Source organism: Labrus mixtus, chromosome 1 (assembly GCF_963584025.1).
Source record: "Labrus mixtus chromosome 1, fLabMix1.1, whole genome shotgun sequence".
NCBI classification, from domain to species: Eukaryota; Metazoa; Chordata; class Actinopteri; order Labriformes; family Labridae; genus Labrus; species Labrus mixtus.
This window is the reverse complement of record NC_083612.1, coordinates 19062057-19073366: the sequence shown is the minus strand read 5'-3', so window position 1 is coordinate 19073366 and position 11310 is coordinate 19062057. Positions and strand designations below refer to the sequence as shown.

General features: G+C 37.7%; 1 long non-coding RNA gene across 1 annotated transcript; it reads left to right on the top strand.

Moving 5' to 3' along the window:
• Positions 1-7373: 7373 nt before the first annotated feature.
• On the top strand, positions 7374-9916 carry LOC132973431 (uncharacterized). The gene is made up of 2 exons (XR_009673001.1): positions 7374-7613; positions 8198-9916. It is a non-coding gene; the product is annotated as an uncharacterized LOC132973431 (long non-coding RNA).
• The last annotated feature ends 1394 nt before the right edge of the window (positions 9917-11310 follow it).

Sequence of the window (11310 nt, the reverse complement as noted above, 5' to 3'; positions counted from 1 at the left end):
AGTAAAGACACAGGCCTGTAATTAGTAAATTGATTTTTGTCTCCAGCTTTGTATAGTGGGATGACTTTGGCAGTTTTCATTTTACATGGAAATACACCAGTTTTGAAAGATAAATTACAAATATAAGTTAAGGGTTTTACAATTACACCAATGACTACCTTGATTAAAGCCATATCAATGTCATTCCAGTCTGTAGACCTTTTATTCTTACATTTGCTAACAATGTCAATAATCTCCTTTTCATCAGCTGCTTTCAAAAACGTTGAGTTTGGGTTGCTGTCTAACAAATCCACAACCTTCCTCGCTCCTTCTTCTGACTGTGGATTATCGATTTCTTCTGCCAGTTTTGGTCCCACACTTCCCAAAAAACTGTTATACCCATTAACCACATCATTTATATTGCTTATAGTTGTATCGTTGTCTTTAAAATACTGAGGGTAGTTTATATTCATTGATCCATTCCTGATAATATTATTTAACACATTCCATATGTCCTTGATATTATTTTTATTATCGGTTAATATTTTATTATAATAATCTTTCTTACATTTCCTCATAATACTAGTCAATTTGTTTTTGTATCTTTTGTATTTACTTTCTGGTTCTATAGTTCTGAATTTTATGAATTCTTTATACAATCTATCTACCTACCTACCTACCTGTCTGTCTGTCTGTCTGTCTGTCTCTCTATCTGTCTATCTATCTATCATCTATCTATCTATCTATCTATCTATCTATCTATCTGTCTGTCTGTCTGTCTGTCTATCTCTCTCTCTCTCTCTCTCTCTCTCTCTATCTATATATATATACATATAAGTCTACCTGTCTCTATATAGATTGAGAAACCATAGAATGTAAATATTACACATTATATTATCTAAACTAGTCTTTTCATGTTTTTTTTAATGACGTTTCTGTGACATCAGTGATGATGACCAGCTAAGCTGTTCATTCTTAAAGCTGAATCAATTCAGCAGGTACAAAAGTGGTGTTTGGTGAGGTGAACATAATAAGCTAATGTGCCGCTTTACTTTGGTTGTTACAAAAAAACAACAACAACAAAAAAACGAGGGAGAGTGCAAGATGTTGGTGGTGTCGTGACCATTCAAGTAGGCTAATGCTAATTCCCGTAATGATAATGCCAGCTGTAGCCTATACACTGTGACGCCAAACATGAGGGACAACCAGGAGGATGATGATGAGGAAAAGGAGCTGCATATTGTAAGTCACTCCTCAGTTGAAAGTGAGCTATTTATATTGTGTTGTTTACATCCGGCCAATGTTTATGGAGTTGAGGGCAGCTAGCTGGAAGGTTGTTTGGTACTGTTGCCATAGAAAAACTAGATTGATCTGCTAAAGCCAGTGTTACAGACTTTTTTACTCAGAGCTGAATTAACCTATTAGGTTATGTTTATCCACAGATAGCCTATTTCATTTGATTGTTTGTTGTATTAGTTACATTTTGCTTACAAACTTGAGTTATAGGCTACATTGATTTGTAATCAGGATACAATCTTATTTTTCTTTTATACATTTTTTGTTAGGCCTATTAGTGTTAAGGAGAAGCTGCCATAACCCTCTGCTTTTTAGCTCTCCTTGTACACATTTAGACCTCCTCCTATCTTAAAATTGGTATACTTATTGCATCGTAGTAGGCCAGTTCACTTAAAGCTATTGGGGGGGGGGAACTTTTATTCTGTGTAGATCTCTGTGAGCCGTGTGGACAAAGTGGAACCACTTCTTCTTTTTTATTTTTTTTTAGTGGGACCACTTCTCTCTTTGCTGATGTGGTCCTGATGTGCTAAAGATGTTTAAGATAAAGTTGTAACACTTACAGAAAAATAATAGTGTGTAGTTGAGACTCCATATGTTGTTTGTATTTCCACCACACAGCAAAACGAAAAGAGTTAAACTTTTGGTGTTGGTGAAATTTCAGCAATTGCAGAGTTAATTCTACTCTGGATGGAGTCAAATCCCTGAAACTTTACTCTCAGTTGAAAAAGAGTTAGAGTCAAAATCGAGTGTAAAAACGAAGTGTCAAGTAATCAAATCTGTAAGTGTCACTGCAACATCTTTAACTCTGGATGTGACTCTTAAAGTGTTATTTATCCCTCCCCGCCCCCATAATTGAACACACACCGACAGAAGTCATGAAGACTGCAGACTGTGTTGACCTGTGGATTTAGCCTGACGTTGGCAAAAATAAAGTATAAAGTATTTTCAGTAAACGTTATGTTTTCATATAGATATTGATACTACTCTTCTTGTGTATGGTCTTTTTCAAATATTAGCCACTGTAACACTGTTAGCTCATTTTATGCTGCAATATCTAGCTAGCCATCTTATTCTCCTCATATGTAGCTTACTTACTCAATGATTTCATCTTGCTTCATCTTAAATTTGATGGCAAGGACCATAGCTATGATAAATGTGTCAGAGATGGTGTCCCAATGAACTGTTTATTAAGCTAAGTATGCTAAGTTTGTTGTGTGAGTGTTGGTATGATACCTCCTGTTAGTAAGACTAAAACTAGTATTATGTTTGTTAAACAGCAGAAAGATGTAAGTGAACGGTTTATGTTTGCTAAGCTGCCTTGCTCGTTCACGACTTGTCCGACAGCATGTTGCTACGCTATCTTTATGCAGTTGTGCTATAAGATTATTAACTAAATGTTTTGTGTGTGTGTGTGTGTGTTTTTTTTTTTTACTGTGTCTTTGGTGTGTCTTTTTGTGTATGTGTGTGCATGCATGAGCAGGAACAGATCAGCCAATTCAGGTTGTGTTGCATGGAGACTGAAGACAGTCCATCACAACACCTATGATGGCTTACATGAGCTTCCAGGCCTCATTTCCAGACTGATAAGTAATATTGTAATGAGAGAGCATACATTGTTTCATATTGCTGTATGTTTTATAAAGTGTTTTAAAGGATTACGTGGTGCACATGTTTTAAAATAAACGTTTTTTAATCAAACATGATCTTTTTGAGTGTATTTTTTAAGTAATTCATTAAAGCAATGTTTACACCTCACAGTGTTAATATGGGGGTAACACTTTTAATAGTTAAAAAAGATACTCTGAAAGAGTGAATTTCTAACACTACATTGCAGTGTTGAGCAAAAGTGACACTGGTTAGTGTTACCCGGTGTTACATTTTAACTCCAAAAAGAGTCATTAGTAACACTTAAGCCGTTTTTACATATGCACTCTGGATAATATCTATATATTTACAGGAGGACTTCTCCGGAGATTCTCCCGACCTAGCCGTTCACATATGCTCCTCACAGCGGGGGACTATCCCTGTCAGAGGGGAGGGGGGGCGGGGGATTTCCCGACGTAAGACGTGACGTAAAAAAACAACGCGGAAGTAGCGGCCGTAGCAACAGAGTCCTCTACATGACGTTATAATGAGAATATTTGCCTTTCTATTAATGCTATGTGTAATCCAATGGAATGACAACATCCACAAAAGAGTGGAGAACAACATACTGACGAACAGAAAACATAATGCAGCCATTTATTTACATGCACGGAGATCGTAGTGGTCGCGTGCAGACACTTTAAACAGTCACTGTATATAAACGTCACTCGGGTCCCATTGGCTCGAATTGAAATCTCCGGAGTATATTCGGCCGCGTTTAGACATCAGCTCACTCGGATATTCTGCAGCTAAAATACTAGGGGTCTGGCTGGATATACTCTGGGTAAAGTCCGCGCAAAAAATGCGGCTGTTTGCGTTCACACATAGCCTAAAGAACCTCCGGGTAGCCAAATCTCCGGAGTTTTTCAGGAGATTTCCGTATGTGTGAAAAGGGTTTTAAAAAGTGTTAATATTAACTCTGACAGTGTTAATTTGAGTATGCTGATTTTGCTGTGAGGGATTTTCCCTTTATCATTTTAAAATAGTGATATTTCAATAAACTTAAAAGCTTGATGTGGAAAACATTGTCTTTTCTGCCTCTCTGTCCTATTAATCATAACCCAACATTTGTCCTCACGTATTTTCAGTGTAACGTATCAGATGATAGATGATTAGCCTGTTTTTCTGTGAAATTTTTAGTTTGGCTGATAATACTTCCATAGTTTATAATAGGCAGATTCTGAATGTGAGACTTTTACTTGGAGGTAATGCATTAGTTAAATGTAATTAAAGTACCTTAATAGTTCTTTCATCTTTTGAATTGTCTTTCAAAGAAAAACATTTTAAGAACTGAATCAGGACAGGTATTTTATCTATTAATTATTATATATATTATTATATATATTTGTTTATTATAACAACCATTATAAACATTAGTGCCTTCTTTTCTTTGGGTCCCACGATGTGCAGCACCTCCTCTCCAGATCACCAGTAGAGCCTCCTCAATGTCAAACTCGTTAAATGAGTTCTGACTTAACTGCCTGACCAGCAGGGGGTGCATGTGCAGGAGTCAACTGCTTACTTTGACATTAACATTTGTCCCAACAACATGGAAAAGGGAAAACATACTTTTTTATTGTCACAACATTGAGTCTTCTTCCTAAGCACTATCTGCTTCTCAGACTTTTTTTTGCTCTTGTAACTAGCTGATGGCAAAAAGGTAACACAGCCTGAGTTGAAGTTTTCCTTCCATTTAGGCTCAGCTCTGAAATATATATTTCTCATATACTGAGAGGTTTTAAAGGGAGCTCTGAGTTGTGGAATGGTTCATATGGATCTATGTTTTTGTGTTGCATATACTTATCATTAAATCTCATGTCTTAAATGTCTTAAATATAAGAGCTCAGTATGATAAAGGATCACTGTTGTCATCATATTGTCTGAGCCAAACAAATGGCCATGTTGTTTTAAACATTTAAAGAAGTGTAACCAATGTTTAAGCTCTCAGATTTGTAATAATAGACGGGCTAACTGTGGCTGTGACATGCAGACTTCACAGTGTGAGATATAAAGATAACAAGAAAATAACATGATTAATATCCGCACTGAGTCATCCTTGTCTGACTTGAGCAATAGAGAAAGAGGAACTTGGTTGTTTGGAGGGATGGGGGTGGGAGGAGGGTTGCAAAGCCTTATATGGATGTAAATATGCATGTATTTATGTGTGTTGTTAGTAAACATAGTGAGTTAGGGAGTAAAGATATTCAATACTTTGTACTCAATTGTAATTAAACAGATTGAGAGCATATTAGACTATCGTGTTGCAGTGTGGTACGTGTCATCTTTAAAAAAAAAAAGTAGCTTTCCACTGGTTTTGTGTGTGTGTGTGTGTGTGTGTGTGTGTGTGTGTGTGTGTGTGTGTGTGTGCACGCCTGTCCACGTGCCTTGTGATTCACCCTTGTCTAAGTATACCCACAGTGGAGTCTGATAGTTGACTCTTGTGTAGTCCAGAGAAAAATGAGGAATCAGGAATAAGAAGTGAGAGGGCTGGATGTCCCCTTGCATGCTTGTCAAGCAGCCGTTCTAAGTCATTGTGAAACACACGAAGGCCACTGAAACCTTTGCTGACTATCAACCAGGAAACAAAGGACCATCCACCCAAAGAACTGAAAAATGTGATGGAATATCCTGTTTGTGAATATTTCACAAGAATTGTATTTTAAAGGAAAATGCACATAAGTATAGATCCAGAAACCAGGAACCTCATTTCAGGCCAATACAGTCCTGTGTCGATGCTGGATGGACTGTCAGACTCACTGATGTTAACTCAGATCAGGCTGCACAAAATGGCATTGCATGTCAAAGGAACAATCTCTCTGTGTTGAAAACTTTGCAGCTCACTCTGTCACAAGCCCTGCAAGTGTGTCAAAATATATTCAATTCTCTGACTTGTGTACTTCTCTTTTTTTTTTTTTTACGTTTTATACAATTCACGCTAAAAATCAACTAGTTTAATTGTTTGCTTCTCAAGTCGATGCTGATGTACAAAAAACCTCATCACTTTAGCAAAGGAGGTTTATTATTGTGAGTCAGAGAATGTTCAATCAACTCTGTATATTAAGAAATTTATATTTATGTTCAAACCTGCAGGTTGTACCTATTTGATGGTTTTCCTTTGATATCAGCTGGTGATTGGAAACAGTCTCTGTTTTTTAAACAAGCTCATCTCATTAATTTACCGACAGCACATCAAAACGGATGAGCTGATTTAAATGCTTTTTATTTATTGTGCATGTGGTCAACATCACCGGCACTGCTCTCTCCTGGCTCAAATCATACCTCTCTGACAGATACCAGTTCATCAGCATTAACCACTGCAAATCCCCCACTGCTCCTCTCTCCCAAGGTGTTCCCCAAGGTTCAGTTCTCGGACCCCTCCTCTTCATCCAGTTTCACTGCTTTGCCGACGACATCCAGCTCCACATCGCCACCAAAGCCATCACTCCTGCCACTCACTCAATCCTCACTGATTGCATCACTGAAATAAAATCCTGGCTTCAAACCAACTTTCTCAAACTCAACTGCGACAAATCAGAAGTCATCATCATAGGCCCCAAATCCCTCATCAAATCCACCAACAACTTCTCCCTCACCATCGACAGCTCTACAGTGCTCCCTTCCCCCCACATCCGTAACCTTGGTGTCATCTTTGACCAAACCCTCTCCTACGACAAACACATCAAACACATCACCGAAACAGCCTTTTTCCACCTCAGAAACATTGTCCGCCTCCGCCCATCCCTCTCATTTTCAGCTGCAGAGACTCTCACCCACGCATTCATTACCTCCAGATTAGACTACTGCAACAGTCTCCTCTACGGATCACCATCACATTCACTCAAGAAGCTCCAATACATCCAGAACTCCGCTGCTCGTCTCCTCACACACTCCCGCACCAGAGACCACGACAAACTATCGGTCCTGGGGGGACATGGCCTTCTCCATTGCTGCTCCCACCCTCTGGAACTCACTCCCAAATAACATTCGAGACTCCCCCACACTCACCTCCTTCAAGAAATCCCTCAAAACTCACCTCTTCATCACTACCTACAACCACTAACTCCCCCCTCCCCCCCTACATTACTTCTTCGCTGTACTGTCCTCGTCGTTTTTTGTTTTGTTTTATTGTTTTATGTTTTTGTCAAAGCGTCTCAGAAAAGCACTATATAAAACCAATGTATTATTATTATTATCTGTGCCTTTTCTTTGGTATAAGTGAACATAAAAATGTGTAAGGCACACCTAAATGCATTTCTAGTTTCACAAAAAAACAGATCTCCAAATGCACGCTGGAATACTTTTTTCCATAGGAGGGTACTTTCTTTAAATTAATGGGCTGCTTTCGACATGACAGAATGAACTGAACTCATCATTGCACAGCCTTAAAAAACATGTTTGGTAGGAAGAGTTTGTCATCTTCTCGTTTTAATGGGGAAGAAGAAGAAGAAGAAGAAGAAGAAGAAGAAGAAGAAGAAGAAGCCTTATGTTACCAGCCTAAATTGGTAGAATTAAGGAAGTTTTTAGTTCCCCTGCTAATTCACAGATATATAGAAAGCCTGCATTTTTCAACCACCTTTGGCAATTTGCTTTCAGTAGTTCAACAACTCCTCTGTGGACACCTTTTTAATGTCTGTCTCGGTCTCTGGATGTTGTGTAGAGGACGTCGACAAGACGAAGGCAGATTTGTTCTCTGGGTGAGACTGTGGGCGTATCCTGACTTTCCTTAGAAGAGCGCACTGAAACTAGATTTAAGTATTGTTTGTGTATCGTTGCTATGTTGCTTAAAGGAGCTGATAAATCTGTTAAAATCTGTTATACAAGAAGTATTCACTTATTTTTTATAATTTCTAGAACTTTGTTTTAATATTTGTCCTTTTTTTTTAAATTCAACAATTCATATACGATTAATTGAATGTAACTATTGTTAACTTAAAGCCTGCTTTACTCGAACACACAACAATTGCTATTTTAATTTTGCCTATCAAATGTTTATATTTGTGGTTTAACCATTTTAATGCTTTTGGTTTTAATCTTGTGATGAGACATTTCATGTTTGTTTTTGAGATTGTTCTGTGAGATGTTTTAATTGATTTTGTGTAAAAAAAATCCTACTTAAAATGACATTTTTGCTGTTGTAGATGAGTCATTGCATTTTGTTATGTAGTTAGCATGTTATTTATTTTTTAAGTTCATTCAAAAGTCAGAGAAGTAAAGCCTGCTTTTGGATCATTTTTCTTGAACAAAGACTCTTGTCTTTCTATTGCATTACTCAACATAGCTCAGAAGAAATGGTGAGCGAAGACTCGATTACGAAATCCGAGCGCTACCACAGGAGTTACAGAGTGTGGACATCAAACTGCAGTCATTCTGGTCAAACTGATGTTCTGCTGATGAGGAGTGCAACACTTCCTGTTGCGACGCACCCTGTATCCTGTTTTTTTCCACAGTCAGTGGTCATGTGTGTCATTCCCCCATCTGAGGCTGTGCGGGCACAATCTTGTGACCCTGTGCTAAGACTGATCTAGGGGGACTCCAGATGTCTGAGAAAAACTCTGAATGTCAGCAAAAACTATCCATATAAGAGAATAAATATATCTAAGTCTGTTGAGAAATGACTCTGACTTTAGCCAAGCTTTCTAAAAAGTTGAAGTGACAGATTCCAGTGAACAACAGACATATGTCAAAGCACATTCTTTATGTTTTTAAGTGTAAAGTAAGCTGTAGCAGCACCTGCTTAGAGTGCCATTTTGAATCCATTAGCATGCTTCCTTTACAGTATCACAGCCTCTTAAAATAATGCATACAAAGATAGTTATGAAAACATTGACACCTCTGTACCGCAGGCCCAAAGACTCGAGGGGCCAAACTACGTGACTGTATATTAAGAGGTGCCAGTGTAACTGTTTGCGTGCTTGTGTGTGTTTAAACCATCACAGATATGTATCTTGTGACTGCATTCAGACGGAAAACTGTGAAGTGCCCAGTTACACCCTGTGGTGGGACAAACCAGAAAAGCAGTACTTGGTCAGAGCTGCTGCATGTCACAAGTTTGTTACTTTACAGTGTGACACTTATATAAACAAAGCTGCTAACTTCATTTTATACACTATATATTTAATTTGAACTGTTGATTTTACAGAGTGAGATTAACCTATTTAGATACTGCTGCGGGGACACCATAGTGTGTTAACTTGTTCAGTGCAGCAGAAGTAATTTACAGCAGTAGTGTTCATCCCAAAGTTAGTGTCCTTTGCATTTGGTTATTTGGATTGGTTAGCTAAGTTTAGCACAAGACTAAAACATATGGTACACAGTTAGCCTTGTTTGAGTCACATTTTGATGTTGAATTTTCTTGCTTTTAGTTGCAGCAAGTTTAGTTGATTTCCCAGCTATTTCCAATCTTTGTGTTAAGCTAACCAGTTGTGGCTGTAGCATCAGTTTTCCAAATAGAAACTGGCGTAATATGCATTTCCTCATGTAACTTTGGGCAAAAAGGCAAGGGCTTACAATGAACCTTTGTGTGACAATATCACTCTGTCAAAATAAAAGCACTAAAGCAAGACGCATTGCAGTTGAATTCCGTGTTGTGAGGACTAACGATGTAACAAAGAGAAATATTAAAGTAAAATACCTCATCGCTTTTAACTAGATTTTTTTTTGTTATAATTTTGACCTGTGTTGGTGCGTAAAGCCCCAATATAGATCAACACTCAGATACAGCTATAATGGATGTTGTGAAAGGGTTAAATGTTTAGCATGGCTATTGTTTTGGATGTTATAATAACATACATGTTCTATGGTCAATGGTGTCAGAGAATATTCTGGTGCTTACTTTGCCTTTTTTTTTAAGGTTGACCAACAAATTGAATGCAATCAGACTGATCCAGTATAACTTCTTTACAATGATTGTAATGTACAGGTTATGCTATAGAAGGGTGTACATTTAATATGGGTTGTAGTTTGAGTTGTCGTTGTACTGGGTCGGGACAGAGGGTAAGACAGAAACACCTTCAATTGAATAGTTGTTCAGTTAAACAACACTGCATCCTGAAAATACACACACATGGTGTAATTTACTCTGAATGTCATTTTTAACTTTGTGAAGGTTTGATAGATGGGCGAGCTGTTCTGATTAACAATAATAGTAATATAGTCACTGTAAAATCCCATGCACATCATAGAAGGAAGAACACACATGGCATGTGATCTGTCGTTGTTTTGATGTTTACAGCTTTTTGTCATATTTCAATCTCTCCTGCAAAATGTGAAAAAAAAAAAAAAGCTTCCGGCTTTAATAAACACACACACACACACACACACACACACACACACACACACACACACACACACACACACACACACACACACACACACACACACACACAATGCATAAATAAATAAATTAATAAATATTAAAAAAACATTTTAACAATATCTTTTTAGGTTATTCATGGAAAAACAGTAATAAGGTAAATCAATTTAAATTCCTTTCAACACAGGATGACAACCTAAGTTTAACTACAAAGCAGCACTTGGGCTGGTATGGAGTCAGTGCCTTAATTAAAAATAAAACAGGCTCAACTGATTATTGCTTAAGAAACAATATCAAAGGACTGTGTTACTATAAGGTTGAAGATCAGTGAATTGAACCACTAAGTCTAACATCTTTCACACAAACCCCCCAAAACATTCACCAACAAGGCGACCATCAGCGTTCAGGATCATTCTGACCATATGACACGTAAATGGATTCATTTAAAGGCAACCCTCAAGGAACTGAATCTGAAAGACAAGTTCCCAGTTCCTCTTTCAATAATACGTATGTCACTTTTGGTGCTGCATGTTTGTTTGCTGCGTGTGCTCCATCTCTCAGGTCACGACAAAGACAAAGAGACGTAAGAGAGATACAATTTATGTTTAAAACCTGACATCATGGCAGGTCCTCAAAAGGCATAGGAGCAATAAAGTTGAAATCCGAAATGGACGCGTCACCTTAAAAATGTTACTTTAGTTTGAAACAGCATCAATAAAAGAAGAGCCCATATCTAGTCAAAGGTCTGTCGTCTTGTCTTCTACGATATCAACATCTACAAGTGATACAACAGTATACAGCATGTCTGAATGTATTAGTCAGAATCACTGTCATTATTTGTTTCTGGATCAGATCTGGATCAGCACTAAAACTAAATGGATTCCTCCTTTGCCCTGCCACACCCTTCAACCTTTTCATAAAAATCAGGTCAGTAGTTTTCCACAATCTGGCCGACAAACAATCCACAATCTGACGACTAATAACACTGAACCGATAACCACCTCCTTTTTGAATGAGTCTTACACGCAGGCGCAATAGTAATAATGATCCTTTTTAATTAATTGTTTTTGGTATATCCC